Below are 13127 nucleotides of genomic sequence, written 5' to 3' on the forward strand. Positions count from 1 at the left end.
ATAAATCATCTCATCAATGTCTCCATTGAGAAATGCAGTCTTAACATCCATCTGATGTAACTCAAGATCATAATGAGCAACAAGTGCCATGATTATTCTGAAAGAGTCTTTCGATGAAACCGGAGAGAAAGTCTCTGTATAATCAATGCCTTCCTTTTGAGTATAGCCTTTAGCCACAAGACGCGCCTTATACCTCTCCACATTACCGTTTGCATCCCGCTTGGTTTTAAAAATCCATTTACAACCAATTGGTTTTGCACCTTCTGGCAATGGGACAAGTTCCCAAACCTTATTGTCTTGCATAGACTTATACTCTTCATTCATGGCATCAATCCACTGTTGAGAGTTAGAACTTTTCATGGCCTGAGAGAAGTTGATTGGATCATCTTCTAACATTCCACTACTTTCCTCATGTTCTTGGAGAAATACAATATAATCATCCGGAATAGCATTTCTCCTTTCTCTCGTGGATCTCCTTAATGGCACTGGTTCTTGAGGTTGTTGAGTTTGTTCTTCTGGAACAGGGAGTTGTTCAACATTATCATCTTGAGGTTCCGGATTTACTTCTTGAGCAACAACAGGTATAGGAACCTGAATATTGTCAAAAGTAACTGTATGGATTGGATCTGAAGCCAATTCCTCCTCAAAACTAATGTCTCTAACCTTATTTCTCCCCCCAAACTCAACATCCTCAAAGAATGTTGCTGTTCCCGTCTCAAAAATATTCCTTATAGTGGGATCATAAAACTTATAGCCCCTAGAGCGATCAGGGTACCCAATAAAGTAGCTGCTAACTGTTTTGGAGTCCAATTTCTTTTCATTTGGCCTATAAGGCCTTGCCTCAGCTGGACATCCCCAAATATGTAAATGCTTTAAACTGGGCTTTCGACCAGTCCAAAGCTCATAAGGTGTTTTAGCAACTGCTTTACTTGGTACTCTATTCAGAATGTAAGCTGCTGTCTTAAGTGCTTCTCCCCAGAGTGACTCTGGTAAAGAAGAATGAGCAATCATACTTCTTACCATATCCTTAAGAGTCCTGTTTCGTCTTTCAGCTACACCATTCATGCTAGGTGAACCCGGCATAGTGTACTGTGGGACGATACCGCATTCCTCTAGGTATCTAGCAAATGGTCCTGGACGTTGTTCACCTGAACCATCATATCTACCGTAGTACTCACCACCACGATCAGATCTGACGGTTTTAATTCTTCTGTTGAGTTGATTCTCAACTTCAGCTTTATAGGCTTTGAACATGTCCAGAGACTCAGATTTTTCATGAATAAGATATAGGTGCCCATAACGTGAGTAATCGTCTATGAATGATATAAAATATTGTTGACCATTCCAGGATTCCGTAGGGAATGGCCCACAAATATCCGTATGTATCAATTCTAAGACATCCGAAGATCTGTTGGCACCTAATCTCTTCACTTTGGTCTGTTTTCCCTTGATACATTCAACACATACGTCGAAGTCCGAAAAATCAAGGGAATCCAAAATGCCATCAGACACAAGACGCTCAACTCTACCTTTTGAGATATGACCTAAGCGCTTATGCCATAATGTCGCCGAATTTTCCTTATTTAATTTACGCTTAGTACCACGTGATTCCACATGCAAGGATTCATTGTAAGAAGCAATTGTATCAAGCAAATATAGGTTGTCATAAATACTCAAGTAACCGGTTCCCACAACATTTGAATTAAAAGATAAACTGAATTGACTGTTTCCAAATGAACAAGAATAACCTGATTTGTCCAATACAGAAACAGAAACCAAATTCCGTCTAAAAGACGGTACTACAAAAGTATCTTTTAAATCCAAATAATAACCAGTTCCTAACAACAACCTAAAGTGCCCAATTGCTTCCACATCTACCGATTGTCCGTCGCCCACAAAGATGTGTCTTTCAACATCACTTGGCTTTCGGTAGCTCAGGCAACCCTGCATAGAAACACTTATGTGAGTAGTAGCACCAGAGTCTAACCACCAAGTGTTTCTAGGTACTGAAGCTAAATTAACCTCAGAACAGACCAAAGCAAGGAACGTACCCTTATTATCACGCCAGGCGTGATATTTTGTACAGTCCTTCTTTACATGTCCAGGCTTCTTACAGAAGAAACAACCCTGATTATCCTTATGTTGTTTCTTCTCAACTGGACCCTTAGCAGCTTCCTTATCATTCTTCCTTTTCTTGCCCTTATCCTTAGAGGCATAGGCCAAATGAGCACTTTCTGTCTTATCTTGCTTCAACCTGTCTTCTTCTTGCACACAGTATGAAATGAGCTCATTTAGAGTCCATTTCTCCTTTTGACAGTTATAACTGACCTTAAATTGGTTAAACTGTGCAGGAAGAGACAACAAAACCAGATGCACTAATAACTCGTCACAAAGATCGAGTTTAAGTGCCTTAAGCTTTGAAGCAATATGAGACATTTCCATAATGTACTCCCTGATATTTCCTTTGCCCTTATACTTCATTGAAATCAAGCGAGCTAAAAGCGTGCTTGTTTCTACCTTATCGTTTTTCGCAAAACGCTTCTCAATTTCGGCAAGGAAATCTTTAGCCTTAGTAATCCCTTCGGATTCTATGCCCCTGAAGGCTTCCGGAACGCCGCGCTTAATGATCATAAGACTCATGCGATTTGAACGCTCCCACTTCTCATGCTCCTTCTTTGCATCAGGAGTGCTATCCGCATTGAGAGGTTGGGGTTGTTCAGTTCTTAATGCATAGTCAAGATCCATGCAGCCAAGAACAATTAATATGTTCTCTTTCCAAACCTTGAAGTTTGTCCCATTTAGCATGGGAATTGAGTTGATGTTAGCAGAAATTGTTGCAGCAGATGCATTAGCTGAAATAAAACAAAAATGCTCACATCAATAACCATAATCAATAAAATTCAAATAATGACAATCCCCATCCAAGATACCGGCACAACATTAATATCAAGTCTTTGGACAGTAATATTAACTTGTAAGTGATACCTTGTTGCAATGATCAAACATTGACAATAACTCATGTCAAATAATGAAACTATCTTTGGATCGATTCATTATTCACATGTAAACCTTATAATTGTCACACGCTTATCATCGCAGATGTGTATACAGTCTAAATAAATATTAACCTTCCTTTGGGCCGATTAAATATTTACACGAAAGCATACACACAAACATCTCACATTCCTCATGAACAATCTACACAAGAGAGGTTACTTTGGCAACTTCTTGCTTCAATTAATCAATTGGAGTGAGAGACAACCTTAATACCTTAGTGTCATAATATTTGAATTAAATAATTGATTAAAAACCGAATTAGATTTAAATTAAAAATTTAAATCAACTGAATTTCCAAAAACTTAATTGGGGTCTCACAGCTTAATTAGGGCCCATAACTTAATTGAATAAATTAAGTATACCAAAGTGGACCCATGAAAAGCCGAGGCTTAACCATAATGAACACGAAGTTCCCTTAACTTCGAACGCGAGGTTCGACTGTATTGAGTACGAGACTCACTTAAGCACGAACGCGAGGTTCGTCTGAAAATGAACGAACGCGAGGTTCGTTTGATAAAAGAACGCGAGGTTCAACTTGGGAACGAACGCGAGGTTCGTTAAAAAAAATGAACGCGAGGTTCAACTGAAGTACGAACGCGAGGCTCGACTGAAGCACGAACGCGAGGTTTGTCTGAAGTACGAACACGAGGCTCGACTGAAGCACGAACGCGAGGTTCGTCTGAAGTACGAACGCGAGGCTCGACTGAAGCACGAACGCGAGGTTCGTCTGAAGTACGAACGCGAGGTTCGTCTGAAGAACGAACGCGAGGTTCGTTAAAAAATTGAGCTTGACGCTCACCTGAGTTGAACGCGAGGTTCACCTTAGAACGAACGCGAGGTTCGTTAAAATTGAGCTTGACGCTCACCTGAGTTGAACGCGAGGTTCACCTTAGAACGAACACGAGGTTCGTTGAGCGCGAAGCTCGGTTAAAATTGAACGAACGCGAGGTTCGTTTGAGGTAACCACCTCCTTGATTTTTGCCATGAACCCTTAGGGTTTCAAATTGAAACCGCCGCCGACAAACCCCAAAAAACCTTTGATTTTTATTTTCAAAACAGATCCAGAATTGGAAAAAATTGAAGGAAAAATCCAAAAAATTCCCAAAAGTTACTGTTCACCCGAAAAAAATACTTTACTGTTCATCCGAAAAAAAATTTCGTTGCTGTTCATCCGAGAACATTACTGTTCATCCGAACCCAAAAATTGAAGCTTTAACCAGAGATTTAAGATCAAAAAACCCAATAAAACTTAAATCCCTAAGAATTAATCAAGGTGGCTCTGATACCATTTGTTAGATCTATATCATAAAACTTAAGATCTAAAACCATATAGCCATGATTAATTCAAAGAGATTAACAAAATCTAAAGAGAGCGGAAGCTTATACCTGAATCCATTGCTTGATCTTGATTTTGGGTGTTGGATCTTCTAACCTTAGGGTTCTCTCTAAAACCGAATTTCTCTAGCTAGATGGGGGTGTAGAGAATTAGAGAATGTAACCCTAGGTTAGGGACCATAACCCCTTATTTATAGATGTTGTACTTTTGTAATTTAGCCCCTCAATAAATTACAATTACAACCTGGTATCTGCACATATAACCCCATGACTTATTTAAATACCAAATTAACCCAACTTAATTGATCACTTTAGTGGGTTATCCTGAAAGATAGCAATACACATTGATTAATCATATGTGCCCACAAATAGATTTATTAGATTAAATCCAACAATGTTATCATCAATTTATCACACCAAATAACGTCTCCTTGTTCCTTGCGAGCGAAACTAGCTAAAAATGGGCAACTTCATTGGCCATACATCGAAATGTAGAGAACTAAGAGAAGTGACATTTATCAAAACAAAATTCGTTCCTAAGTCAATCTCCTCGGTTTCTATTAACCCGGGGCTCTTATTATTTATTATTATAATATCAATATTAATGTTTTATCATACCGCCTTTTATGAGGTGATTAATACTCTTGTAATTTTAACGTCTTCCTTGATAACTTGTAGCTCTCCAAGGAGCAGATTGAGCTAGCTAGTCAGGAAGAGGATTGTAAATTTGTTTTAGACATCCACTTCAACTGCATAAACTTTCAATTATAGGTGTATATAATTTATGAGAAAAATAGTTATAGATTACAGTTGTGAGTCTTTAAATTCACCGAAAGAAAAGTCATTTAAAATCAAAAAAAAAGTCAAACAATTAAGAAATTGTTTTTTAGTGAGGTCTACAAGAGAAAAATATTTTAATTTTCTTTAGCATCCACAAATAATAATTAAATTGAGAATGATAAGAAGAGATAAGGATCATTAATTGCTATAGCATATGAGTAGTTTCGATTGAGATGATAGTATATAATTAGTACTTAAATCCCATTTAAAGCAAACCTCAAAAAAGGAAGAAAAAAAACTCATCATGAATTAATTTAGATCTAACTATTAGAAAAACTTTCAATCTGTATATAAAATCAAAACTCCTATTGTGACTTCAAAGTTGAATCTAATGACAACGACTAGGCACACAGCTCAACTTTTTATAAAAAACAATTGGCTCAAAATTGGGCCCAAATCCAACCACTTAAACTAAACTGATTTTTTACACCAAAACCCGACCCAATATCTAAATACCCCACCCAATAACTTAAACCAAAATCCTAACCTATTCCCAAACCCTATCTTAGTGCCTACCAGTCCCGGTTCTACCTATCTGCTCCTCCTCAAACTAAAACAGTAACAATTGATGATCTAAAGTTGTAACTTATAGGTTATTTTTCACTTAAGTCAATTTTATGTAACTTAGGTTATTTTTTACTTAAGTCAATTTTTTGTAACTATTTTTTAACTATTAACTAGTTAAATAAAATTGTAACAATTAAAAAAGTAATAATTAAGTTAATTGAGTAATTTATGTGATTTGTTTGAATCTTTTCTTTGTCATGATTTGATAATCTATGAATGGTTTGTTTGTTGTGATGTGATGTTGAATGTTGGATATTCCTCTTCCTGAGGAGTCAAGGGCTCCACTACTATCCCCATGAAAGCATCTGTTAAAGACCAAAAAAAAAAAAAAAAAACTCAGGAGATATTAGTTGGGAGTTTGAGTTTCCATCTGTTAAAGACCAAAAAAAAAAAAAAAAAACTCAGGAGATATTAGTTGGGAGTTTGAGTTTCTTTCTAATCTAAAAGACTTATGCTTGGTGCAATGTAAATTGCACTCGCACAAGATGAAAAGGGGGCTATAGATTAAAACAATATCTTGCCAGCCGAGGAAACAGTTGCATAAAGTGTAACAATATTACAACAATGATAGGAAGAGAGTGCAAGAAGCAATGGATGCCAATTCCAGAGGAAGAAACTGAAGGGATGTATATCATGAAATTGCAAGATGAAGCACAATTTGACAAGCCAGATCTGATAGTGATTGAAGAAGAGGAAATTCTCTCTCCTACTTCTACAATGGGGGGATCTTCAAAGAAGTCTAGAGAGATAACTGTTGGGCCGATGAACGCTTATATAGCTAGTGATCCCAAGTTAGCAAAGAGACTAAAGGGGAAGATGGTTTAGCTTGGAGTGAAGGAAGCTTACACGAAGGAGAAGAGACTGAGTCCACAACCACACAACTAGATGTGCATGTGAGAATGGCATTCCTTTTCATGCCATCTCCACTAACTCCTTTTACGAGGATGTGCGGTGCTATTAGGGATTATGGACGTATATACCGACTGTCTAGCATGTAGTGTTGAGGGAGCCGCTATTGAGGAGTGCTATGAATGAGACTAAGGAGTTCTTGAAGGAGCACAAAGTGGGAGAAGAGTGGATGTTCTATTATGACAAATGCTTGGTTAGATAGGAAGATGCATCTGATCATGAATCTATGCATCCAAAGCAAGTTAGTCACGACTTTCTACAAGCTGATTGAGTGCTCCACGGACTCACACACAGGGAGTACATTTTTGAGTGGGTACATGCATGCATTGAGGAGATTAGGACACAAAATCCATTCATGTTGTCATAGACAATGCATTTGTGAACATGGCAGCAAAGGAGAAATTAAAAGAAAAGAGGCCGAGGATCTTTTAGATCAGTTGTGCAGCTCATACTATTGACCTGATGCTTAAGGGTATTAAGAAGTTATGATCCTTTGAAGTAACCATTACGAAAGCAAAGGACCTTACAATCTTCATCTACAGCCACCATAGGATCTTAAATATGAAGTGTCTCATGTGTGAGATGAGGGATATGGTTAGACCAAGAGACACCTACTTTCGCTACTACATTCTTGACTTTATGGAGTGTTTATAAGAAGAAATTGAATGTAAGACTTATGTTCACATGTAAAGAATAGAGGAAAAGAAAGCATTCCAATACGGCAAGGGGTAGGAAAGTGGAGGCTCCTGTGCTTTCTAAGAGTTGGCGGCATTCTATGAGCAGATTATTAAAGGTCTATTCTCCCCTTTTTCGCATGTTGAGAGTGGTCGATAGCGACTATAGATTCTTAATGAGATCTGTTGTGGAGATGCATGAAGACACAAAGAAGGATATTATGCTTGCTTTGAGGAATAAGGAGATATAGTACAAGTTTGTGATTGAAGTTATCAAAACCAAGTCCAACGATCGATTGTATACACCCTTGCATATAGCAGCTTATGTCTTTAACCCTCACTACTTCTTCTGAGATTATGTGACTGAGAACTCTAGGGAGGGGAAGGTGGAGTTTCTAGATGTTGTGGATTTATTATTGTTTGCGGAAAAAGTTGCTGTATTCATTGCTGCATTCATTACAACTTCGATCGTTACAATGAAACAAAAAGATAGTCTTTTTATAAGACCTTTGCACAATGAAAACAAAAGAAATACAACTCCTTTCAAACAAACGCAAGATCTGTTTGTCATCTCTTGCTTGCGTGGGTCTTTGGCCTGTGACGGGGACGTTGATATCCGTGGACCACCGGGGCAATCAGATCTGTTCCGAGAAAATCGGGCAGAGCTTCGTCTATCCGTGAAGGGATATAGAAGCAGAACTTCGTCGATCCGCGTGAGATCTAGAAGCTATAAGCGTATACCTCGGCTAAAGCGAGGTATTAGCTCTTCTTAGTATTAACGCTAAAGGCTAATACTAAGGCTCAGACGGGTGATGAAGGCTCTGATCAAGACCTCTCCTCCTCTTGTTGAAGCTCACGACCACTCTCCACTGCAGCAGGGCTTCGCCAAGGCTCTCCAAAAATCCTCCCTCAAAAGCAAAGGTAAGGGGTCCTATTTATAGGTGTTTGAGAGGCTCTAGGAGGCCTCTAGGGGGTGTGGACACCCCTGGGGTGTCTTGGTTTTGCCAAGACACCCCTCGGGTGTTTCGAGCTTGCCGAGACTCCATATGAGGTGTTTTGTTGGTTTCCCTGTATATTCTTCGTCCGGATTCGGATTTGAGTGATTCTGGGTGCGTTGGATGCTTGACGAAGAATTCGATCTGCTCTGGTGATTGGATTATCTGTAGAGTGGCCGAGGCATGAAGGGCGTTGTCCTATTCGTGAACAGTGCCGGGTTCCCGATTGGTCCGGGTCTTGGTTGTTCCGAAACCCTATCCGCTCATGTAGCTCGCCGACTCACTTCAGTCGTTCGTCGACGTCGATTAGGCTCATGTGGATCGGATAGTGACGTTCATCGTCGTTCTTTAACACTGAACCGTTCGTGGAGACCTATAGGCAATTTTCGATGCCTACAATTATATCTTGGTAAAGATTATCAAGCTGAGGCAATTGTGCAGTTCATGGAGAAGTATAGAGAAGGAAATGGCTCATTTGATAGAAGTTTGGCTGTGAAAGCTAGGCAAAAATTGTACTTTAATCCAAATAAACTAAACCCATAAATTGAATCAGTCATAAGCTATTTGTTAAAGTAGCGAATTCAAGTGAAACGATATCCTTGCAGCTAGTTAGAGTGGTGTATATATGATAGTGATTGTCTATATCTGCAAAACTTAGTGATGAAGGTTTTTAACATCACTAGCAGTTCTTTTGGATGTGAGAGGAACCGGAGCACATTGAGGGGGTATAGATTACATGAATATCTAACATTAATAGATGAAGTTAATAATTATTCATGTATGACTTCACTAATTTGTCCTTCTCTTCTTTGAAGATCCACAGGAAGAAGAGAAACCGATTGGAGTTGAAGAGGTTAGAGGATCTCATGTTTGTGAAGTTCAATGCCAAGCTCAACCAAAAGAAAAGGAAAGGAGAAGACAAAGGTGTGCTAGCAACAAATGATCGTAGTATATATGGCACATGCGTGGATCCTAGAAGGAGTTTCCTTTGATGGTGAGGAGAAGACTTATTCAAGTTCAAAAGTGACTTGGACAAGGTGGAGGTCAGATCTATCCGGAGCAGCTGAGGTTGTGGTGAACCAGAGGAGTGAGAGAATTGCAGAAGCTGCAGGGCCTCAATGATTACTGAAGAATAAGAAGAGCCTCTTGCCTCTGACGATGATGTCAAGGATGAGGATGGGGAGTATGTGGACATCAACTCAGAGGATAGCGATCATGTGGTGGAGGATTTCCATGATGATGATGATTAAATTATATGATTATGTCCCATGTCATGCATTTAGACAAGTCGTGTTTTTTCTTCTTCCGCATTAGATTTATGAATATGTGATATTATTAATTGACCGTTTATGGTGGGTGATGCTGGCCTTCTTGTTTTGATGATGATTTACAAACAATTTACCACTAATATTGTTTGTCTAGTGTTTGTGTTTTGATAACGAGTTGGAGGATGGATGGAATCAAGCTTTCACGATCATATCCAATGGAGGTTGGCAGAATAGTAGAGTGAAGCCTTGCTATCAAGTTAAATATCCAATTACAAGCTTCATCCAAGTTCACCAAGTTGAGCTACAATGAAGATCAAGATCAAGCTTGGGTAACATTTAGTTTAGGAGTTTATATTATGTGTGTTAGTACTTTAAGCTCAATCATATACACACATACACGTTTTGGTTTTATATATATATAATTATATATATACATATATATTTTGGTTTGATAATTTTGAAGTTTTAATATGAAACAATTTAATATAATTAGAAAACATATTTTTATTTCATACTTATATGCATATATATGATTTCATCAATATCAATTTTATTTAGTTCAATGAAATCATGTTTTAGTGCATTATATGTGTATTTTGATAAAATACTACATTGAATATTTATAGACTTAATAACAATAGTTTACATCTTTCTTCAAGCCTATAAAATCATTTTGTAAAGTTTCAAAATATGGTTTAGGCAAAATGTCAAAATTCATATGTTTACATTTCTATGTTTTGGACCTCCTTACAAAATGATGATATTTTACATTTAGGAAGTCCTTTTTGAAAACCAGTTTTTGTAGCATGTGTATTATCACCTCTACAATCATTTCCCAAAGTTTTATAATTTTTGAAATTTATTTAATAATTTTAAACAGGGTTTTAAAGTCAGCAAAATAGCTTTACACAACCTGTTCTTAGTGTCAGTTTGCGGTCGACCGCCACGGTCGACCGCTATGAGTTCAGAAACTCATTATATGTTTTTATGGCTCGCGGTCGACCGTGACGGTCGACCGTGGCTCATCCAGAGACTTTCGTGGTCGACCACCATGGTCGACCGCCTACTTTCCAGAATAGTTCTTCTGCTTTTTGTTCTTCGCGATCGACCGTAAGTTTCTCACGGTCGACTGCCGAATTGACCGTTGTGTTGCAACAGCTATTTTCTGATTTGATTCTCTAGGGCTATTTTGGTCTTTTCAATGTTGTTTTTGCTGAAGTTTTGAGTGGGTATAAATACCCCATTGATCTCATCTCTCCCTTGCGCATCTAATGGCTAACATGGCGAGGATGGATAGGGAGAAAGCTGAGTTACTCCGTTCCTTGGACTCGAATCGCGAGGAAGCGACTAGGTTGAAGGAGGCCTTGAAGCGTGCCGAGGAATCCGCCGTTCTTATCGCAGATGACTTGATCGGACTAGAGCGTTCTCGTGACCAGGTACTCGAGGAGCTCGGATCTACTCAGGAGAGACTGATGAAGTTGAAGAGTGAAGCTGCGGAGATCTTGAGCTGTTCTGAGGAATCTGCCCGAGCAGATCTGCAGGCGGGACTTGAGCAGAGTTATGCAGATAGACTTTTTAGCTTAAAGTCTCATATTCTTAGCCGTCAGTTGCCTTCGGGCTAATGAGCTCTTTGTTGTATGCTTTTGACTTGCAATAGAAACTCTGCATTTGCTTCTTTTGTGATTTCTCTGTATTTCTTCCGAATGACAGATTTATGGGGTTTTTGGCAAACCCCCATCCATCAACGGGTTTGATGTGCCTTTACCGATCACCATTTGAATCGGGCTAGCATGTGGATTGTCTAGATCCGTTCCACACGTAACGTTGTGCTAAGAAAATTGCTTTTCTTAGACTTGGTGCTATGACTTTGAATACATAGGCTTCGTCTTTCTCACGGGAATAGACTACCCGGCAACGCGTGTTAGGCGTTGACTTATCCCTACTCAGGCTTCGGGATAAAATTCCCCGTGCATCGAGTGCCCGGATTTGACAATCGTGTCTTTTCTAAAAGCAAAGACAGATTGAGGAACGGGAGAGGAAGAATTTTATATTCTATCTCCCGGTGCTGAAGAGGAAGAATTTTATATTCTATCTACAGCTGAAAAAGAAACTCGAGGTGGGATCCCCCACCCCCAGAATCTGGAAGGATGAACTGGGAGTGGGATCTCCACTCCGAGCATCGGAAAGGTCCGAGGAGAGGAAGAATTTTATATTCTATCTCCCGGTGCTGAAGAGGAAGAATTTTATATTCTATCTACAGCTGGAAAGGAAACTCGAGGTGGGATCCCCACCCCCAGAATCCGAAAGGATGAACTGGGAGTGGGATTTCCACTCCGAGCATCGGAAAGGATGAACTGGGAGTGGGATTTCCACTCCGAGCATCGGAAAGGATGAACTGGGAGTGGGATTTCCACTCCGAGCATCGGAAAGGATGAACTGGGAGTGGGATCTCCACTCCGAGCATCGGAAAGGTCCGAGGAGAGGAAGAATTTTATATTCTATCTCCCGGTGCTAAAGAGGAAGAATTTTATATTCTATCTTCAGCTGGAAAAGAAACTCGAGGTGGGATTCTCCACCCCCAGTATCTGGAAGGATGAACTGGGAGTGGGATCTCCACTCCGAGCATCGGAAAGGTCCGAGGAGAGGAAGAATTTTATATTCTATCTTACAGCTGGAAAAGAAACTCGAGGTGGGATCCCCCACCCCCAGAATCTGGAAGGATGAACTGGGAGTGAGATCTCCACTCCGAGCATCGGAAAGGTCCGAGGAGAGGAAGAATTTTATATTCTATCTCCCGGTGCTGAAGAGGAAGAATTTTATATTCTATCTACAGCTGGAAAGGAAACAGGAGAGGAAGAATTTTATATTCTATCTCCCGGTGCTGAAGAGGAAGAATTTTATATTCTATCTTCGGCCGGAAAGGGAACTTGAGGTGGGATCCCCCACCCCCAGAATCCGGAAATGATGAACTGGGAGTGGGTTCTCCACTCCGAGGTGGATTTTCGTTTATCGAAAAGGAGTGACTCGACTTTAGTCTTGACTATGTGTAGGCTTGACTAAGCGAGATCGGAAACAATCCTAACTTTTATACGTTTGACTGTTCCAAGTGGACCTCTCGTTCATGGAAAGAATCGAGAGAGGATTTTGGCTTTGGCCCTAACTGTAGGAAGGTTTGACCAAACTGGAGTTTGAGATGACCCTAGCTGTTGGAAGGTTTGATCACTCGATTTGAAAGTGGACCTCTCGTTCATTGGAGGAATCGAGAGGGGATTTTGGCTATGGCCCTAACTTTTATAGGTTTGACCAGAAAGCGAAGAGAGTAGAATACGGGTAGCAACGAAAATGCCAACTCGTCTTATCACTCAAAAGGAGACTTTAATGCTAGGCGTTTAGGACCTAGCATGTTAAGTCTGGGAAACGCCAATGACGGGCAAATGGAAATGTTGGTGGATCCACTGTCGTTTAATTTGATCAGCGGATGG

Source organism: Asparagus officinalis, chromosome 9 (assembly GCF_001876935.1).
Source record: "Asparagus officinalis chromosome 9, Aspof.V1, whole genome shotgun sequence".
In the NCBI taxonomy this organism is placed as follows: Eukaryota; Viridiplantae; Streptophyta; class Magnoliopsida; order Asparagales; family Asparagaceae; genus Asparagus; species Asparagus officinalis.